Source organism: Lepisma saccharinum, chromosome 21 (genome assembly GCF_977018435.1).
Source record: "Lepisma saccharinum chromosome 21, izLepSacc3.1, whole genome shotgun sequence".
NCBI lineage: Eukaryota > Metazoa > Arthropoda > Insecta > Zygentoma > Lepismatidae > Lepisma > Lepisma saccharinum.
Window position 1 is genome coordinate 55,832,398 of NC_139249.1, and position 21,102 is coordinate 55,853,499.

Genomic DNA, 21,102 nt, shown 5'->3' on the forward strand with positions numbered 1-21,102 from the left:
TATTTCAAAGCGAAGCACGTTCGTTTTTATTTTGAATCATTAGGTTCGTAGCATAAAATACGTTCTGAAAGATAAAACCTTGAAACCTTTTGAGTAACATCTAAGATATAAATGTCCTAATTTCTATTGATAACTGGTCTATTCAACTTTTCATACATAGGTGGCGTTTATGTCCAAAGTTATTAATATAATAAACAAAATATCCAAAATTTGAATTTGTTCAAATTTATCCTATAATTTACAAAGGTCACAACAAGTGTTATATGTTGTTTGCATTGATTACAATCGTTCTCCTTCTTGATGGAGATTTCCCTGTGAATACCAAATGTGTGCGTTTAATTATCGATTGTGCTAGTGTTGATAGAAATGCAAAAGTTCCAAATATAAATTAGAGTAATCACACTCAAATATTCTCTGTCTTCAAATTGGTGAAGTAGTGCGTGGGCTGCCCATGAAGAAATTGGACGAATAACAAAAGTTCAAACTTAATATAGGGAGAGATTTTTCGATCCTGTCTTTCGATAAGAGATGGGAGTAAAATGTTTGTAATTCTCTTTTCCTTTTTCTAATCCTGCACATCTGTGAACCTACAAATTGCGTTTCGTGCGTTACCGGACGGGAGTTACGAAATCAATTTTTGGAGTGAGCAATTTTACGAGTTTTGCAATTTGAAAATCATGAGTATGGAGCTGGGGTTTTGTTACTTGGATGGTTTGGGGACGTAGGCGCCTTTGGCTTACAATGGTAAAACACAGAAGAAACTCAGGTTTGAGAATCCATAGTCTGCCACTTGTAAAAACTAACAAAGAAAATTTCATTTTTCTCCCTGTTGTTATACAAAATGGGTTCAGAATAGGAACGAGTAACTTTAGATTCTTTGTTAATCTTCATATAACAGTGCAACAAAGAGTCGAAACCTAATGTGGAAATGAAATGTGGCATCTGAAATTCGGTGTTTCTTGGATTGAAAGAAGAACTACAGGCTCTTAGCGTGTGTCAAGAGAAAAGCAATCAACTGCTGAAATCGGAGCTTATTGAAAGTAAAGAGTTGCTCAAAGCGGAACTTATAGTATGCAAAGATGAAAGTAGTGAGGCAAAAAATGACCTCGAAGATTGTGTTGAGAAAACATGCTTGAGGATGAAAGAAGAGCTGAAATCTGATTTACATTTCTTTCAACGTGAAAATTTTGGAATTGCGTGCGTGTAATGAAGATATTATATTCAGCGTTTCTCAATGCAGATTCGAGTGAATGAATAGGGCTGAGGGAGTAGAAGAAAAGTATGATTTGCTGTCAACGATGCTTTATGCGGAAAGAGAGAATCTTTATAAAGGATGGATTATAGATTGTGCGAATCAGATAGGTGAATTGGAGGTGGAAGTTGCTGGTATAGAGAAAGATGTAGTGAAGAGAGGAGGTGTGATTTAGCTAATAATGTTGGGAGATTTAGAAATCGCGACACCTAATTGTGCAATTTGTATAATAGAGTATGAGGGAATATTCAGGCAAACATAACAAGAAAGTAAATATAATTGTACAGTAGGGAAGTGGAGCGAACAGCATTATGACAACAGTTTCTTCAAAATATCATATATAACAAGTCATATGTAAATATGTGATCAATGCACCATGGTCAATGGTGTATGTTGTTAATAACCCTGACATGAGTAGTTTTGGACCACCTATTCTATAAGTGGATAAGATTAGGGAAACCGGATATTTAAAGTATCAAAGATCTATTTATAACGTTTGTATATGTGGTGGCTCCATAAGGAATGCTAATGTTAGCTCTAAGGTGCTCAGGAAGTAGATTCCTTGACTTCGTAAGAGGATGAAGTAAAGTATTGCAAGCGGTGTATAAGAATCTGAGGTGGGCGAAATTTTGCGGTGGGCTAGATAATAGGATGCGATCGATTCTCTTGCCGTTTAGTGGGTTGGAAAAATAGAAAACATAGACATAGCTGATGAGTATGTCAAACTGGTATTGGAAGTTGATGGACTGAAAAATATTGTTCCTAAAGGAATGTTCCTGTGAATTCATAAGTAGCTGGGGAGTAGATAATTTCTCTTCGTGAGTTGGCCAAGTCAAGTTTCGCGGGCGGCGGACAATTAAGCCAAATAGGCGAATTTTTGCGTCGGGTTAGCACGCATGGTTGCGATCGATTTCCATGCTATGCTGAGAACCATTTCAAAGAGCAATATTTTTCAGTTTGGTTTGGACAAGATATATTCTTACTTGATTCTGATATAGAATAATCGTATGTGATCATATATATATATGCAATGTTTGTAAATATGGTTTGACAATATCGTAACGAAAGATATCTCTTCATATTTGTGAATATCGGAACCATGTGTAATAATGAATTGTGTGATGTGATATGATGCAAATTGAAGTTAAATGTCATGTATGGTGCGGATATACAATATTATTTCAGATCTTAATGTTGAATTGAGCCCGTGCAGGGTGCCGAATTATGACATCTTGTCATATGCGGATGTTAATGTTTAAGGAGTTGACATTTTTATTCATAGATATTGTAAGCGACAAAATTGTTGTGGAGCTGGGGTTTTGTTAATTCATCGGTTTGGGGACCACCGCGCCTGTGGCTTTCCAACGTAATATCACCTGTAAGTTACATTATATCTTAGTGATTTGAATAGTCGTCCAGCAAGCGAACGCTGGTTGTTTAGGGTTGGTGGTCGGGTTTTTCTACAGTTGGTTGGTGGGTGGGTGCGGAAGGTGGGAGGGCCCTGTGTTGGTTGGTTGGAGTGGCGGGTGGGTGGGTTAGTGGTTGGTTGGATGGTGCTGGCGGGCGGGTGGGCAAGTGGTTGGTTGGATGGTGTGGTGGGCGGGTGGGCCAATGGTTGGCTGGAGGTGTTGGTGGGCGGGTGGGCCATTGGTTGGTTGGTTGGAGTGGCGGGTGGGTGGGCCAATGGTTGGTTGGTTGGTCTCGTTCGTCGTTTATTTTCATAAATTCAACATCAATAGATTAAATGATAATTTACGTAACAATCGGAAAGATAATATTATATAATTGTATGCCAGTCTCTGTACAAATTACAAGACTATATTTAAGTTAAGAACAACTGACAATGGTGGAATATAAATTTTGGTAACAACGTCCTCAAAATCGGGTCTATTATTATTTTTCGAGAAACGTATGTCTTACATGTACTAGAGTTCAGTAACAGTACAACTCTTTAAAATGGGATGGCTATCGGATCCGGAGTTACGTTAGATCTAAATTAGGTTAAGTTAAGAGTTGGTTGAGATATCTGTATTAAGACGAGTATAATTTTATTTTTATTTTGATAGTTTATTCATGGTGATTGATTTTCTATATGTGTGTTTAGTGTGAAAGTAATGTTCAGCTTACTGTGGAAAGTGTTATTTCAAAGCGAAGCACGTTCGTTTTTATTTTGAATCATTAGGTTCGTAGGATAAAATACGTTCTGAAAGATAAAACCTTGAAACCTTTTGAGTAACATCTAAGATATAAATGTCCTAATTGCTATTGATAACTGGTCTATTCAACTTTTCATACTAAGGTGGCTTTTATGTCCAAAGTTATTAATATAATAAACAAAATATCCAAAATTTGAATTTGTTCAAATTTATCCTATAATTTACAAAGGTCACAACAAGTGTTATATGTTGTTTGCATTGATTACAATCGTTCTCCTTCTTGATGGAGATTTCCCTGTGAATACCAAATGTGTGCGTTTAATTATCGATTGTGCTAGTGTTGATAGAAATGCAAAAGTTCCAAATATAAATTAGAGTAATCACACTCAAATATTCTCTGTCTTCAAATTGGTGAAGTAGTGCGTGGGCTGCCCATGAAGAAATTGGACGAATAACAAAAGTTCAAACTTAATATAGGGAGAGATTTTTCGATCCTGTCTTTCGATAAGAGATGGGAGTAAAATGTTTGTAATTCTCTTTTCCTTTTTCTAATCCTGCACATCTGTGAACCTACAAATTGCGTTTCGTGCGTTACCGGACGGGAGTTACGAAATCAATTTTTGGAGTGAGCAATTTTACGAGTTTTGCAATTTGAAAATCATGAGTATGGAGCTGGGGTTTTGTTACTTGGATGGTTTGGGGACGTAGGCGCCTTTGGCTTACAATGGTAAAACACAGAAGAAACTCAGGTTTGAGAATCCATAGTCTGCCACTTGTAAAAACTAACAAAGAAAATTTCATTTTTCTCCCTGTTGTTATACAAAATGGGTTCAGAATAGGAACGAGTAACTTTAGATACTTTGTTAATCTTCATATAACAGTGCAACAAAGAGTCGAAACCTAATGTGGAAATGAAATGTGGCATCTGAAATTCGGTGTTTCTTGGATTGAAAGAAGAACTACAGGCTCTTAGCGTGTGTCAAGAGAAAAGCAATCAACTGCTGAAATCGGAGCTTATTGAAAGTAAAGAGTTGCTCAAAGCGGAACTTATAGTATGCAAAGATGAAAGTAGTGAGGCAAAAAATGACCTCGAAGATTGTGTTGAGAAAACATGCTTGAGGATGAAAGAAGAGCTGAAATCTGATTTACATTTCTTTCAACGTGAAAATTTTGGAATTGCGTGCGTGTAATGAAGATATTATATTCAGCGTTTCTCAATGCAGATTCGAGTGAATGAATAGGGCTGAGGGAGTAGAAGAAAAGTATGATTTGCTGTCAACGATGCTTTATGCGGAAAGAGAGAATCTTTATAAAGGATGGATTATAGATTGTGCGAATCAGATAGGTGAATTGGAGGTGGAAGTTGCTGGTATAGAGAAAGATGTAGTGAAGAGAGGAGGTGTGATTTAGCTAATAATGTTGGGAGATTTAGAAATCGCGACACCTAATTGTGCAATTTGTATAATAGAGTATGAGGGAATATTCAGGCAAACATAACAAGAAAGTAAATATAATTGTACAGTAGGGAAGTGGAGCGAACAGCATTATGACAACAGTTTCTTCAAAAGATCATATATAACAAGTCATATGTAAATATGTGATCAATGCACCATGGTCAATGGTGTATGTTGTTAATAACCCTGACATGAGTAGTTTTGGACCACCTATTCTATAAGTGGATAAGATTAGGGAAACCGGATATTTAAAGTATCAAAGATCTATTTATAACGTTTGTATATGTGGTGGCTCCATAAGGAATGCTAATGTTAGCTCTAAGGTGCTCAGGAAGTAGATTCCTTGACTTCGTAAGAGGATGAAGTAAAGTATTGCAAGCGGTGTATAAGAATCTGAGGTGGGCGAAATTTTGCGGTGGGCTAGATAATAGGATGCGATCGATTCTCTTGCCGTTTAGTGGGTTGGAAAAATAGAAAACATAGACATAGCTGATGAGTATGTCAAACTGGTATTGGAAGTTGATGGACTGAAAAATATTGTTCCTAAAGGAATGTTCCTGTGAATTCTTAAGTAGCTGGGGAGTAGATAATTTCTCTTCGTGAGTTGGCCAAGTCAAGTTTCGCGGGCGGCGGACAATTAAGCCAAATAGGCGAATTTTTGCGTCGGGTTAGCACGCATGGTTGCGATCGATTTCCATGCTATGCTGAGAACCATTTCAAAGAGCAATATTTTTCAGTTTGGTTTGGACAAGATATATTCATACTTGATTCTGATATAGAATAATCGTATGTGATCATATATATATGCAATGTTTGTAAATATGGTTTGACAATATCGTAACGAAAGATATCTCTTCATATTTGTGAATATCGGAACCATGTGTAATAATGAATTGTGTGATTTGATATGATGCAAATTGAAGTTAAATGTCATGTATGGTGCGGATATACAATATTATTTCAGATCTTAATGTTGAATTGAGCCCGTGCAGGGTGCCGAATTATGACATCTTGTCATATGCGGATGTTAATGTTTAAGGAGTTGACATTTTTATTCATAGATATTGTAAGCGACAAAATTGTTGTGGAGCTGGGGTTTTGTTAATTCATCGGTTTGGGGACCACCGCGCCTGTGGCTTTCCAACGTAATATCACCTGTAAGTTACATTATATCTTAGTGATTTGAATAGTCGTCCAGCAGCGAACGCTGGTTGTTTAGGGTTGGTGGTCGGGTTTTTCTACAGTTGGTTGGTGGGTGGGTGCGGAAGGTGGGAGGGCCCTGTGTTGGTTGGTTGGAGTGGCGGGTGGGTGGGTTAGTGGTTGGTTGGATGGTGCTGGTGGGCGGGTGGGCCAATGGTTGACTGGAGGTGTTGGTGGGCGGGTGGGCCATTGGTTGGTTGGTTGGAGTGGCGGGTGGGTGGGCCAATGGTTGGTTGGTTGGTCTCGTTCGTCGTTTATTTTCATAAATTCAACATCAATAGATTAAATGATAATTTACGTAACAATCGGAAAGATAATATTATATAATTGTATGCCAGTCTCTGTACAAATTACAAGACTATATTTAAGTTAAGAACAACTGACAATGGTGGAATATAAATTTTGGTAACAACGTCCTCAAAATCGGGTCTATTATTATTTTTCGAGAAACGTATGTCTTACATGTACTAGAGTTCAGTAACAGTACAACTCTTTAAAATGGGATGTCTATCGGATCCGGAGTTACGTTAGATCTAAATTAGGTTAAGTTAAGAGTTGGTTGAGATATCTGTATTAAGACGAGTATAATTTTATTTTTATTTTGATAGTTTATTCATGGTGATTGATTTTCTATATGTGTGTTTAGTGTGAAAGTAATGTTCAGCTTACTGTGGAAAGTGTTATTTCAAAGCGAAGCACGTTCGTTTTTATTTTGAATCATTAGGTTCGTAGCATAAAATACGTTCTGAAAGATAAAACCTTGAAACCTTTTGAGTAACATCTAAGATATAAATGTCCTAATTTCTATTGATAACTGGTCTATTCAACTTTTCATACATAGGTGGCGTTTATGTCCAAAGTTATTAATATAATAAACAAAATATCCAAAATTTGAATTTGTTCAAATTTATCCTATAATTTACAAAGGTCACAACAAGTGTTATATGTTGTTTGCATTGATTACAATCGTTCTCCTTCTTGATGGAGATTTCCCTGTGAATACCAAATGTGTGCGTTTAATTATCGATTGTGCTAGTGTTGATAGAAATGCAAAAGTTCCAAATATAAATTAGAGTAATCACACTCAAATATTCTCTGTCTTCAAATTGGTGAAGTAGTGCGTGGGCTGCCCATGAAGAAATTGGACGAATAACAAAAGTTCAAACTTAATATAGGGAGAGATTTTTCGATCCTGTCTTTCGATAAGAGATGGGAGTAAAATGTTTGTAATTCTCTTTTCCTTTTTCTAATCCTGCACATCTGTGAACCTACAAATTGCGTTTCGTGCGTTACCGGACGGGAGTTACGAAATCAATTTTTGGAGTGAGCAATTTTACGAGTTTTGCAATTTGAAAATCATGAGTATGGAGCTGGGGTTTTGTTACTTGGATGGTTTGGGGACGTAGGCGCCTTTGGCTTACAATGGTAAAACACAGAAGAAACTCAGGTTTGAGAATCCATAGTCTGCCACTTGTAAAAACTAACAAAGAAAATTTCATTTTTCTCCCTGTTGTTATACAAAATGGGTTCAGAATAGGAACGAGTAACTTTAGATACTTTGTTAATCTTCATATAACAGTGCAACAAAGAGTCGAAACCTAATGTGGAAATGAAATGTGGCATCTGAAATTCGGTGTTTCTTGAATTGAAAGAAGAGCTACAGGCTCTTAGCGTGTGTCAAGAGAAAAGCAATCAACTGCTGAAATCGGAGCTTATTGAAAGTAAAGAGTTGCTCAAAGCGGAACTTATAGTATGCAAAGATGAAAGAAGTGAGGCAAAAAATGACCTCGAAGATTGTGTTGAGAAAACACGCTTGAGACTGAAAGAAGAGCTGAAATCTGATTTACATTTCTTTGAACGTGAAAATTTTGGAATTGCGTGCGTGTAATGAAGATATTACATTCAGCGTTTCTCAATGCAGATTCGAGTGAATGAATAGGGCTGAGGGAGTAGAACAAAAGTATGATTTGCTGTAAACGATGCTTTATGCGGAAAGAGAGAATCTTTATAAAGGATGGATTATAGATTGTGCGAATCAGATAGGTGAATTGGAGGTGGAAGTTGCTGGTATAGAGAAAGATGTAGTGAAGAGAGGAGGTGTGATTTAGCTCATAATCTTGGTAGTTTTAGAAATCGCGACACCTAATTGTGCAATTTGTGTAATAGAGTATGAGGGAATATTCAGGCAAACATAACAAGAAAGTAAATTTAATTGTACAGTAGGGAAGTGGAGTGAACAGCATTATGACAAAAGTTTCTTCAAAAGATCATATATAACAAGTCATATGTAAATATGTGATCAATGCACCTGGTCAATGGTGTATGTTGTTAATAACCCTGACATGAGTAGTTTCGGACCACCTATTCTATAAGTGGATAAGATTAGGGAAACCGGATATTTAAAGTATCAAAGATCTATTTATAGCGTTTGTAAATTTGGTGGCTCCATAAGGAATGCTAATGTTAGCTCTAAGGTGCTCAGGAAGTAGATTCCTTGACTTCGTAAGAGGATGAAGTAAAGTATTGCAAGCGGTGGATATGAATATGAAGTGGGCGAAATTTTGCGGTGGGCTAGATAATAGGATGCGATCGATTCTCTTGCCGTTTAGTGGGTTGGAAATATAGAAAACATAGACATAGCTGATGAGTATGTCAAACTGGTATTGGAAGTTGATGGACTGAAAAATATTGTTCCTAAAGGAATGTTCCTGTGAATTCTTAAGTAGCTGGGGAGTAGATAATTTCTCTTCGTGAGTTGGCCAAGTCAAGTTTCGCGGGCTGCGGACAATTAAGCCAAATAGGCGAATTTTTGCGTCGGGTTAGCACGCATGGTTGCGATCGATTTCCATGCTATGCTGAGAACCATTTCAAAGAGCAATATTTTTCAGTTTGGTTTGGACAAGATATATTCACACTTGATTCTGATATAGAATAATCGTATGCGATCATATATATATGCAATGTTTGTAAATATGGTTTGACAATATCGTAACGAAAGATATCTCTTCATATTTGTGAATATCGGAACCATGTGTAATAATGAATTGTGTGATGTGATATGATGCAAATTGAAGTTAAATGTCATGTATGGTGCGGATATACAATATTATTTCAGATCTTAATGTTGAATTGAGCCCGTGCAGGGTGCCGAATTATGACATCTTGTCATATGCGGATGTTAATGTTTAAGGAGTTTACATTTTTATTCATAGATATTGTAAGCGACAAAATTGTTGTGGAGCTGGGGTTTTGTTAATTCATCGGTTTGGGGACCACCGCGCCTGTGGCTTTCCAACGTAATATCACCTGTAAGTTACATTATATCTTAGTGATTTGAATAGTCGTCCAGCAAGCGAACGCTGGTTGTTTAGGGTTGGTGGTCGGGTTTTTCTACAGTTGGTTGGTGGGTGGGTGCGGAAGGTGGGAGGGCCCTGTGTTGGTTGGTTGGAGTGGCGGGTGGGTGGGTTAGTGGTTGGTTGGATGGTGCTGGCGGGCGGGTGGGCAAGTGGTTGGTTGGATGGTGTGGTGGGCGGGTGGGCCAATGGTTGGCTGGAGGTGTTGGTGGGCGGGTGGGCCATTGGTTGGTTGGTTGGAGTGGCGGGTGGGTGGGCCAATGGTTGGTTGGTTGGTCTCGTTCGTCGTTTATTTTCATAAATTCAACATCAATAGATTAAATGATAATTTACGTAACAATCGGAAAGATAATATTATATAATTGTATGCCAGTCTCTGTACAAATTACAAGACTATATTTAAGTTAAGAACAACTGACAATGGTGGAATATAAATTTTGGTAACAACGTCCTCAAAATCGGGTCTATTATTATTTTTCGAGAAACGTATGTCTTACATGTACTAGAGTTCAGTAACAGTACAACTCTTTAAAATGGGATGGCTATCGGATCCGGAGTTACGTTAGATCTAAATTAGGTTAAGTTAAGAGTTGGTTGAGATATCTGTATTAAGACGAGTATAATTTTATTTTTATTTTGATAGTTTATTCATGGTGATTGATTTTCTATATGTGTGTTTAGTGTGAAAGTAATGTTCAGCTTACTGTGGAAAGTATTATTTCAAAGCGAAGCACGTTCGTTTTTATTTTGAATCATTAGGTTCGTAGGATAAAATACGTTCTGAAAGATAAAACCTTGAAACCTTTTGAGTAACATCTAAGATATAAATGTCCTAATTGCTATTGATAACTGGTCTATTCAACTTTTCATACTAAGGTGGCTTTTATGTCCAAAGTTATTAATATAATAAACAAAATATCCAAAATTTGAATTTGTTCAAATTTATCCTATAATTTACAAAGGTCACAACAAGTGTTATATGTTGTTTGCATTGATTACAATCGTTCTCCTTCTTGATGGAGATTTCCCTGTGAATACCAAATGTGTGCGTTTAATTATCGATTGTGCTAGTGTTGATAGAAATGCAAAAGTTCCAAATATAAATTAGAGTAATCACACTCAAATATTCTCTGTCTTCAAATTGGTGAAGTAGTGCGTGGGCTGCCCATGAAGAAATTGGACGAATAACAAAAGTTCAAACTTAATATAGGAAGAGATTTTTCGATCCTGTCTTTCGATAAGAGATGGGAGTAAAATGTTTGTAATTCTCTTTTCCTTTTTCTAATCCTGCACATCTGTGAACCTACAAATTGCGTTTCGTGCGTTACCGGACGGGAGTTACGAAATCAATTTTTGGAGTGAGCAATTTTACGAGTTTTGCAATTTGAAAATCATGAGTATGGAGCTGGGGTTTTGTTACTTGGATGGTTTGGGGACGTAGGCGCCTTTGGCTTACAATGGTAAAACACAGAAGAAACTCAGGTTTGAGAATCCATAGTCTGCCACTTGTAAAAACTAACAAAGAAAATTTCATTTTTCTCCCTGTTGTTATACAAAATGGGTTCAGAATAGGAACGTGTAACTTTAGATACTTTGTTAATCTTCATATAACAGTGCAACAAAGAGTCGAAACCTAATGTGGAAATGAAATGTGGCATCTGAAATTCGGTGTTTCTTGGATTGAAAGAAGAACTACAGGCTCTTAGCGTGTGTCAAGAGAAAAGCAATCAACTGCTGAAATCGGAGCTTATTGAAAGTAAAGAGTTGCTCAAAGCGGAACTTATAGTATGCAAAGATGAAAGTAGTGAGGCAAAAAATGACCTCGAAGATTGTGTTGAGAAAACATGCTTGAGGATGAAAGAAGAGCTGAAATCTGATTTACATTTCTTTCAACGTGAAAATTTTGGAATTGCGTGCGTGTAATGAAGATATTATATTCAGCGTTTCTCAATGCAGATTCGAGTGAATGAATAGGGCTGAGGGAGTAGAAGAAAAGTATGATTTGCTGTCAACGATGCTTTATGCGGAAAGAGAGAATCTTTATAAAGGATGGATTATAGATTGTGCGAATCAGATAGGTGAATTGGAGGTGGAAGTTGCTGGTATAGAGAAAGATGTAGTGAAGAGAGGAGGTGTGATTTAGCTAATAATGTTGGGAGATTTAGAAATCGCGACACCTAATTGTGCAATTTGTATAATAGAGTATGAGGAAATATTCAGGCAAACATAACAAGAAAGTAAATATAATTGTACAGTAGGGAAGTGGAGCGAACAGCATTATGACAACAGTTTCTTCAAAATATCATATATAACAAGTCATATGTAAATATGTGATCAATGCACCATGGTCAATGGTGTATGTTGTTAATAACCCTGACATGAGTAGTTTTGGACCACCTATTCTATAAGTGGATAAGATTAGGGAAACCGGATATTTAAAGTATCAAAGATCTATTTATAACGTTTGTATATGTGGTGGCTCCATAAGGAATGCTAATGTTAGCTCTAAGGTGCTCAGGAAGTAGATTCCTTGACTTCGTAAGAGGATGAAGTAAATTATTGCAAGCGGTGTATAAGAATCTGAGGTGGGCGAAATTTTGCGGTGGGCTAGATAATAGGATGCGATCGATTCTCTTGCCGTTTAGTGGGTTGGAAAAATAGAAAACATAGACATAGCTGATGAGTATGTCAAACTGGTATTGGAAGTTGATGGACTGAAAAATATTGTTCCTAAAGGAATGTTCCTGTGAATTCTTAAGTAGCTGGGGAGTAGATAATTTCTCTTCGTGAGTTGGCCAAGTCAAGTTTCGCGGGCGGCGGACAATTAAGCCAAATAGGCGAATTTTTGCGTCGGGTTAGCACGCATGGTTGCGATCGATTTCCATGCTATGCTGAGAACCATTTCAAAGAGCAATATTTTTCAGTTTGGTTTGGACAAGATATATTCTTACTTGATTCTGATATAGAATAATCGTATGTGATCATATATATATGCAATGTTTGTAAATATGGTTTGACAATATCGTAACGAAAGATATCTCTTCATATTTGTGAATATCGGAACCATGTGTAATAATGAATTGTGTGATTTGATATGATGCAAATTGAAGTTAAATGTCATGTATGGTGCGGATATACAATATTAGTTCAGATCTTAATGTTGAATTGAGCCCGTGCAGGGTGCCGAATTATGACATCTTGTCATATGCGGATGTTAATGTTTAAGGAGTTGACATTTTTATTCATAGATATTGTAAGCGACAAAATTGTTGTGGAGCTGGGGTTTTGTTAATTCATCGGTTTGGGGACCACCGCGCCTGTGGCTTTCCAACGTAATATCACCTGTAAGTTACATTATATCTTAGTGATTTGAATAGTCGTCCAGCAAGCGAACGCTGGTTGTTTAGGGTTGGTGGTCGGGTTTTTCTACAGTTGGTTGGTGGGTGGGTGCGGAAGGTGGGAGGGCCCTGTGTTGGTTGGTTGGAGTGGCGGGTGGGTGGGTTAGTGGTTGGTTGGATGGTGCTGGCGGGCGGGTGGGCAAGTGGTTGGTTGGATGGTGTGGTGGGCGGGTGGGCCAATGGTTGGCTGGAGGTGTTGGTGGGCGGGTGGGCCATTGGTTGGTTGGTTGGAGTGGCGGGTGGGTGGGCCAATGGTTGGTTGGTTGGTCTCGTTCGTCGTTTATTTTCATAAATTCAACATCAATAGATTAAATGATAATTTACGTAACAATCGGAAAGATAATATTATATAATTGTATGCCAGTCTCTGTACAAATTACAAGACTATATTTAAGTTAAGAACAACTGACAATGGTGGAATGTAAATTTTGGTAACAACGTCCTCAAAATCGGGTCTACTATTATTTTTCGAGAAACGTATGTCTTACATGTACTAGAGTTCAGTAACAGTACAACTCTTTAAAATGGGATGGCTATCGGATCCGGAGTTACGTTAGATCTAAATTAGGTTAAGTTAAGAGTTGGTTGAGATATCTGTATTAAGACGAGTATAATTTTATTTTTATTTTGATAGTTTATTCATGGTGATTGATTTTCTATATGTGTGTTTAGTGTGAAAGTAATGTTCAGCTTACTGTGGAAAGTGTTATTTCAAAGCGAAGCACGTTCGTTTTTATTTTGAATCATTAGGTTCGTAGGATAAAATACGTTCTGAAAGATAAAACCTTGAAACCTTTTGAGTAACATCTAAGATATAAATGTCCTAATTGCTATTGATAACTGGTCTATTCAACTTTTCATACTAAGGTGGCTTTTATGTCCAAAGTTATTAATATAATAAACATAATATCCAAAATTTGAATTTGTTCAAATTTATCCTATAATTTACAAAGGTCACAATAAGTTTTATATGTTGTTTGCATTGATTACAATCGTTCTCCTTCTTGATGGAGATTTCCCTGTTCATAACAAATGTGTGCGTTTAATTATAGATTGTGCTAGTGTTGATAGAAATGCAAAAGTTCCAAATATAAATTAGAGTAATCACAATCAAATATTCTCTGTCTTCAAATTGGTGAAGTAGTGCGCGGGTTGCCCATGAAGAAATTGGACGAATAACAAAAGTTCAAACTTAATATAGGGAGAGATTTTTCGATCCTGTCTTTCGATAAGAGATGGAAGTAAAATGTTTGTAATTTTCTTTTTCCTTTTTCTAATCCTGCACATCTGTGAACCTACAAATTGCGTTTCGTGCGTTACTGGACGGGAGTTACGAAATCAATTTTTGGAGTGAGCAATTTTACGAGTTTTGCAATTTGAAAATCATGAGTATGGAGCTGGAGTTTTGTTACTTGGATGGTTTTGGGACGTAGGCGCCTTTGGCTTACAATGGTAAAACACAGAAGACACTCAGGTTTGAGAATCCATAGTCTGCCACTTGTAAAAACTAACAAAGAAAATTGCATTTTTCTCCCTGTTGTTATACAAAATGGGTTCAGAATAGGAACGAGTAACTCTAGATACTTTGTTAATCTTCATATAACAGTGCAACAAAGAGTCGAAACCTAATGTGGAAATGAAATGTGGCATCTGAAATTCGGTGTTTCTTGAATTGAAAGAAGAGCTACAGGCTCTTAGCGTGTGTCAAGAGAAAAGCAATCAACTGCTGAAATCGGAGCTTATTGAAAGTAAAGAGTTGCTCAAAGCGGAACTTATAGTATGCAAAGATGAAAGAAGTGAGGCAAAAAATGACCTCGAAGATTGTGTTGAGAAAACACGCTTGAGACTGAAAGAAGAGCTGAAATCTGATTTACATTTCTTTGAACGTGAAAATTTTGGAATGGCTTGCGTGTAATGAAGATATTACATTCAGCGTTTCTCAATGCAGATTCGAGTGAATGAATAGGGCTGAGGGAGTAGAACAAAAGTATGATTTGCTGTAAACGATGCTTTATGCGGAAAGAGAGAATCTTTATAAAGGATGGATTATAGATTGTGCGAATCAGATAGGTGAATTGTAGGTGGAAGTTGCTGGTATAGAGAAAGATGTAGTGAAGAGAGGAGGTGTGATTTAGCTCATAATCTTGGTAGTTTTAGAAATCGCGACACCTAATTGTGCAATTTGTGTAATAGAGTATGAGGGAATATTCAGGCAAACATAACAAGAAAGTAAATTTAATTGTACAGTAGGGAAGTGGAGCGAACAGCATTATGACAACAGTTTCTTCAAAATATCATATATAACAAGTCATATGTAAATATGTGATCAATGCACCATGGTCAATGGTGTATGTTGTTAATAACCCTGACATGAGTAGTTTTGGACCACCTATTCTCTAAGTGGATAAGATTAGGGAAACCGGATATTTAAAGTATCAAAGATCTATTTATAACGTTTGTATATGTGGTGGCTCCATAAGGAATGCTAATGTTAGCTCTAAGGTGCTCAGGAAGTAGATTCCTTGACTTCGTAAGAGGATGAAGTAAATTATTGCAAGCGGTGTATAAGAATCTGAGGTGGGCGAAATTTTGCGGTGGGCTAGATAATAGGATGCGATCGATTCTCTTGCCGTTTAGTGGGTTGGAAAAATAGAAAACATAGACATAGCTGATGAGTATGTCAAACTGGTATTGGAAGTTGATGGACTGAAAAATATTGTTCCTAAAGGAATGTTCCTGTGAATTCTTAAGTAGCTGGGGAGTAGATAATTTCTCTTCGTGAGTTGGCCAAGTCAAGTTTCGCGGGCGGCGGACAATTAAGCCAAATAGGCGAATTTTTGCGTCGGGTTAGCACGCATGGTTGCGATCGATTTCCATGCTATGCTGAGAACCATTTCAAAGAGCAATATTTTTCAGTTTGGTTTGGACAAGATATATTCTTACTTGATTCTGATATAGAATAATCGTATGTGATCATATATATATGCAATGTTTGTAAATATGGTTTGACAATATCGTAACGAAAGATATCTCTTCATATTTGTGAATATCGGAACCATGTGTAATAATGAATTGTGTGATTTGATATGATGCAAATTGAAGTTAAATGTCATGTATGGTGCGGATATACAATATTAGTTCAGATCTTAATGTTGAATTAAGCCCGTGCAGGGTGCCGAATTATGACATCTTGTCATATGCGGATGTTAATGTTTAAGGAGTTTACATTTTTATTCATAGATATTGTAAGCGACAAAATTGTTGTGGAGCTGGGGTTTTGTTAATTCATCGGTTTGGGGACCACCGCGCCTGTGGCTTTCCAACGTAATATCACCTGTAAGTTACATTATATCTTAGTGATTTGAATAGTCGTCCAGCAAGCGAACGCTGGTTGTTTAGGGTTGGTGGTCGGGTTTTTCTACAGTTGGTTGGTGGGTGGGTGCGGAAGGTGGGAGGGCCCTGTGTTGGTTGGTTGGAGTGGCGGGTGGGTGGGTTAGTGGTTGGTTGGATGGTGCTGGCGGGCGGGTGGGCAAGTGGTTGGTTGGATGGTGTGGTGGGCGGGTGGGCCAATGGTTGGCTGGAGGTGTTGGTGGGCGGGTGGGCCATTGGTTGGTTGGTTGGAGTGGAGGGTGGGTGGGCCAATGGTTGGTTGGTTGGTCTCGTTCGTCGTTTATTTTCATAAATTCAACATCAATAGATTAAATGATAATTTACGTAACAATCGGAAAGATAATATTATATAATTGTATGCCAGTCTCTGTACAAATTACAAGACTATATTTAAGTTAAGAACAACTGACAATGGTGGAATATAAATTTTGGTAACAACGTCCTCAAAATCGGGTCTATTATTATTTTTCGAGAAACGTATGTCTTACATGTACTAGAGTTCAGTAACAGTACAACTCTTTAAAATGGGATGGCTATCGGATCCGGAGTTACGTTAGATCTAAATTAGGTTAAGTTAAGAGTTGGTTGAGATATCTGTATTAAGACGAGTATAATTTTATTTTTATTTTGATAGTTTATTCATGGTGATTGATTTTCTATATGTGTGTTTAGTGTGAAAGTAATGTTCAGCTTACTGTGGAAAGTGTTATTTCAAAGCGAAGCACGTTCGTTTTTATTTTGAATCATTAGGTTCGTAGGATAAAATACGTTCTGAAAGATAAAACCTTGAAACCTTTTGAGTAACATCTAAGATATAAATGTCCTAATTGCTATTGATAACTGGTCTATTCAACTTTTCATACTAAGGTGGCTTTTATGTCCAAAGTTATTAATATAATAAACATAATATCCAAAATTTGAATTTGTTCAAATTTATCCTATAATTTACAAAGGTCACAATAAGTTTTATATGTTGTTTGCATTGATTACAATCGTTCTTCTTCTTGATGGAGATTTCCCTGTTCATAACAAATGTGTGCGTTTAATTATCGATTGTGCTAGTGTTGATAGAAATGCAAAAGTTCCAAATATAAATTAGAGTAATCACAATCAAATATTCTCTGTCTTCAAATTGGTGAAGTAGTGCGCGGGTTGCCCATGAAGAAATTGGACGAATAACAAAAGTTCAAACTTAATATAGGGAGAGATTTTTCGATCCTGTCTTTCGATAAGAGATGGAAGTAAAATGTTTGTAATTTTCTTTTTCCTTTTTCTAATCCTGCACATCTGTGAACCTACAAATTGCGTTTCGTGCGTTACTGGACGGGAGTTACGAAATCAATTTTTGGAGTGAGCAATTTTACGAGTTTTGCAATTTGAAAATCATGAGTATGGAGCTGGAGTTTTGTTACTTGGATGGTTTTGGGACGTAGGCGCCTTTGGCTTACAATGGTAAAACACAGAAGACACTCAGGTTTGAGAATCCATAGTCTGCCACTTGTAAAAACTAACAAAGAAAATTGCATTTTTCTCCCTGTTGTTATACAAAATGGGTTCAGAATAGGAACGAGTAACTCTAGATACTTTGTTAATCTTCATATAACAGTGCAACAAAGAGTCGAAACCTAATGTGGAAATGAAATGTGGCATCTGAAATTCGGTGTTTCTTGAATTGAAAGAAGAGCTACAGGCTCTTAGCGTGTGTCAAGAGAAAAGCAATCAACTGCTGAAATCGGAGCTTATTGAAAGTAAAGAGTTGCTCAAAGCGGAACTTATAGTATGCAAAGATGAAAGAAGTGAGGCAAAAAATGACCTCGAAGATTGTGTTGAGAAAACACGCTTGAGACTGAAAGAAGAGCTGAAATCTGATTTACATTTCTTTGAACGTGAAAATTTTGGAATTGCTTGCGTGTAATGAAGATATTACATTCAGCGTTTCTCAATGCAGATTCGAGTGAATGAATAGGGCTGAGGGAGTAGAACAAAAGTATGATTTGCTGTAAACGATGCTTTATGCGGAAAGAGAGAATCTTTATAAAGGATGGATTATAGATTGTGCGAATCAGATAGGTGAATTGTAGGTGGAAGTTGCTGGTATAGAGAAAGATGTAGTGAAGAGAGGAGGTGTGATTTAGCTCATAATCTTGGGAGTTTTAGAAATCGCGACACCTAATTGTGCAATTTGTGTAATAGAGTATGAGGGAATATTCAGGCAAACATAACAAGAAAGTAAATTTAATTGTACAGTAGGGAAGTGGAGTGAACAGCATTATGACAACAGTTTCTTCAAAAGATCATATATAACAAGTCATATGTAAATATGTGATCAAAGCACCATGGTCAATGGTGTATGTTGTTAATAACCCTGACATGAGTAGTTTTGGACCACCTATTCTATAAGTGGATAAGATTAGGGAAACCGGATATTTAAAGTATCAAAGATCTATTTATAACGTTTGTATATGTGGTGGCTCCATAAGGAATGCTAATGTTAGCTCTAAGGTGCTCAGGAAGTAGATTCCTTGACTTCGTAAGAGGATGAAGTAAAGTATTGCAAGCGGTGTATAAGAATATGAGGTGGGCGAAATTTTGCGGTGGGCTAGATAATAGGATGCGATCGATTCTCTTGCCGTTTAGTGGGTTGGAAAAATAGAAAACATAGACATAGCTGATGAGTATGTCAAACTGGTATTGGAAGTTGATGGACTGAAAAATATTGTTCCTAAAGGAATGTTCCTGTGAATTCTTAAGTAGCTGCGGAGTAGATAATTTCTCTTCGAGAGTTGGCCAAGTCAAGTTTCGCGGGCGGCGGACAATTAAGCCAAATAGGCGAATTTTTGCGTCGGGTTAGCACGCATGGTTGCGATCGATTTCCATGCTATGCTGAGAACCATTTCAAAGAGCAATATTTTTCAGTTTGGTTTGGACAAGATATATTCATACTTGATTCTGATATAGAATAATCGTATGTGATCATATATATATGCAATGTTTGTAAATATGGTTTGACAAAATCGTAACGAAAGATATCTCTTCATATTTGTGAATATCGGAACCATGTGTAATAATGAATTGTGTGATTTGATATGATGCAAATTGAAGTTAAATGTCATGTATGGTGCGGATATACAATATTATTTCAGATCTTAATGTTGAATTGAGCACGTGCAGGGTGCCGAATTATGACATCTTGTCATATGCGGATGTTAATGTTTAAGGAGTTTACATTTTTATTCATAGATATTGTAAGCGACAAAATTGTTGTGGAGCTGGGGTTTTGTTAATTCATCCGTTTGGGGACCACCGCGCCTGTGGCTTTCCAACGTAATATCACCTGTAAGTTACATTATATCTTAGTGATTTGAATAGTCGTCCAGCAAGCGAACGCTGGTTGTTTAGGGTTGGTGGTCGGGTTTTTCTACAGTTGGTTGGTGGGTGGGTGCGGAAGGTGGGAGGGCCCTGTGTTGGTTGTTTGGAGTGGCGGGTGGGTGGGTTAGTGGTTGGTTGGATGGTGCTGGCGGGCGGGTGGGCAAGTGGTTGGTTGGATGGTGTGGTGGGCGGGTGGGCCAATGGTTGGCTGGAGGTGTTGGTGGGCGGGTGGGCCATTGGTTGGTTGGTTGGAGTGGCGGGTGGGTGGGCCAATGGTTGGTTGGTTGGTCTCGTTCGTCGTTTATTTTCATAAATTCAACATCAATAGATTAAATGATAATTTACGTAACAATCGGAAAGGTAATATTATATAATTGTATGCCAGTCTCTGTACAAATTACAAGACTATATTTAAGTTAAGAACAACTGACAATGGTGGAATATAAATTTTGGTAACAACGTCCTCAAAATCGGGTCTATTATTATTTTTCGAGAAACGTATGTCTTACATGTACTAGAGTTCAGTAACAGTACAACTCTTTAAAATGGGATGGCTGTCGGATCCGGAGTTACGTTAGATCTAAATTAGGTTAAGTTAAGAGTTGGTTGAGATATCTGTATTAAGACGAGTATAATTTTATTTTTATTTTGATAGTTTATTCATGGTGATTGATTTTCTATATGTGTGTTTAGTGTGAAAGTAATGTTCAGCTTACTGTGGAAAGTGTTATTTCAAAGCGAAGCACGTTCGTTTTTATTTTGAATCATTAGGTTCGTAGGATAAAATACGTTCTGAAAGATAAAACCTTGAAACCTTTTGAGTAACATCTAAGATATAAATGTCCTAATTGCTATTGATAACTGGTCTATTCAACTTTTCATACTAAGGTGGCTTTTATGTCCAAAGTTATTAATATAATAAACATAATATCCAAAATTTGAATTTGTTCAAATTTATCCTATAATTTACAAAGGTCACAATAAGTGTTATATGTTGTTTGCATTGATTACAATCGTTCTCCTTCTTGATGGAGATTTCCCTGTGCATAACAAATGTGTGCGTTTAATTATCGATTGTGCTAGTGTTGATAGAAATGCAAAAGTTCCAAATATAAATTAGAGTAATCACAATCAAATATTCTCTGTCTTCAAATTGGTGAAGTAGTGCGCGGGTTGCCCATGAAGAAATTGGACGAATAACAAAAGTTCAAACTTAATATAGGGAGAGATTTTTCGATCCTGTCTTTCGATAAGAGATGGAAGTAAAATGTTTGTAATTTTCTTTTTCCTTTTTCTAATCCTGCACATCTGTGAACCTACAAATTGCGTTTCGTGCGTTACTGGACGGGAGTTACGAAATCAATTTTTGGAGTGAGCAATTTTACGAGTTTTGCAATTTGAAAATCATGAGTATGGAGCTGGGGTTTTGTTACTTGGATGGTTTTGGGACGTAGGCGCCTTTGGCTTACAATGGTAAAACACAGAAGACACTCAGGTTTGAGAATCCATAGTCTGCCACTTGTAAAAACT